This window comes from Aegilops tauschii, chromosome 7, assembly GCF_002575655.3.
Source record: "Aegilops tauschii subsp. strangulata cultivar AL8/78 chromosome 7, Aet v6.0, whole genome shotgun sequence".
Lineage (NCBI taxonomy): Eukaryota > Viridiplantae > Streptophyta > Magnoliopsida > Poales > Poaceae > Aegilops > Aegilops tauschii.
In genome coordinates, this window is record NC_053041.3 from 23,668,111 (window position 1) to 23,670,171 (window position 2,061).

Genomic DNA, 2,061 nt, shown 5'->3' on the forward strand with positions numbered 1-2,061 from the left:
ACACACGACACGCACGCATCCGTGGCCAATAAAATTTTTTTTTTGAGGATCATCCGTGGCCAATCATTGAATCATATGTAATGTAAAAGCTTCCGCGGCCAATCAAAGCAGCTGACGGGCAAGTGCGCGCACATGACAGTAGTAGCACTTGGCGTTCATAGTCCGACCGTAATGGTCCGTCGGCACGTGCGCGCTCATGCATGCACGTCGTTAGCCTCGCCCAGTATTGATCCCGCGGCGTCGCATGCATGCCGGCAACGACTAACCCCATGCATGTGAAGGAACAGACCCCGCCATGATTTTTTTGACTATAGTTGAGTATTTAAAGCCGGGCGCCTCAAACCCGTATCAAACGTGTGGACGAACGGTCCGTCAGTGATCGATCATAAAAATACGACCCAGACGGGCTCCTCAAACAGGTTTCAAATGTCTGGGCTGACCGACACCCCTTATATACAACCCATGCCCGGGCGCGTCCGTCTTGTCAGACTGACGATGGGTCCCATACGGAATCGCCTGGAAACTCGGCGGTCCGACAGACGTCTTCTCTAGTGGGGGTGTGAACACCACGTGGCGCCACTCCCGCTATTTAAGCCGGCCGGCGCCCCCCAACCCTAGTCCATCCAACTCATCCCTCTCCGCGCTGCAAGCCCGAGCTCATCCACCTCCTCTCTCCCGCTCCGTCGCTCTTCCCACGCTCTCCGGTTTCGCCATGGTCCGACAAAAGATAACCACATGCACTATGCTCATGCCAGAGCGAAGGTACCAGATCGAGCAGGAGATCCGAGCGAGCCAGTCTTGCTTGAGCCACACGTTTCCATCGCCTGCATGTGTTGGGAAGCGTGAGAGACAATGGGATGGCTCATAACTCATCCACTCTCCAATCACCTCCCACGCTCATTCTGTAGGAGATATGCTTTAGAGGCAATAATAATAGTTATTATTTATCTCAATGATCGTAATTATGTTTATATTTCGTGCTATAACCTCAATTTCTCGAGTCTACAAGAACCACGAGGCTCAGAGAAAAACTCAAGTGCACATGTGGAATAATAAACGGTAAAATAGATTCCTAGTCTTGCCTCTAAGACTAGCTCAAGTGTGGCATGATGGTTTTGTTTTCCTGGTCATGAGCATGACTGTGACAACAACTTTGAGGACACAATGTTAGGAGAACATTTGTGTTGAACCAACCCAACTGTTGTTATTACAATCAGATCCATTCGTTTCAAGTTAGTGGTTTATAACACAGAGAAAGTTAAAAACGTTTGCATAATTCCTTAAACCATGAGAGTATCGAGTTCATTCATACTTGCTTCATGAATATTGGGGTTTGTTAAATGTCATCTGTAACAGGTTGGCTGACTGAGTCGAATCCGGCTGATCTCGGGTAGGGGGTCCCGAGCTGGTTCTCTTGGCACGATGGTAACAAGACAAAGAGGGGACACGATGTTCACCCAGGTTCGGACCCTCTCGAAGAGGTAAAACCCTACGTCTTGCTTGTGTTTTATTTATGAATGGGGTACAGTTCACATGTTTATCTACCTTGAGATCGTATGTGTATGAGTATATATGCCTCTACAGACTACGCCCCCCGGCTTATATAGATGCCCGGGGTACCTAGGCTTACACATAGGTAAGTTACATCTGAAGGTAAACATGCTGAAGATTGCATTCTTGTCTTGGAGTATGCGCCATGTCTTCGGAAGATTCCACCTTGATTACTTCATGGGACCTGACGAATGTGGGCCACTGGTTGGTTGTTTGAGGGTCCTCGGCCCAGCCTATGGCTGGGAGCCGACGTGGTTAGCACCCCTGAAAGAGAATGATGCCCCATGTTGGTTTTGATAATTGATGACAATCCCTATGCAGTTATATTTGAAGGGTTTGTCCATAGGCATTGTTTGAAGACCATATGTGGTTTCAAGGTTATAAGAAGGAGGTTATGTGTTGACCAATGTGCTATTGAAGGAGTTATCCAAAGATTGGTCATGTGAGAGTTGAGCCTATTGCAAGCATGTCTTGAAGAAGAAGATTGTGTGAACCTTTATGTTTACCTTC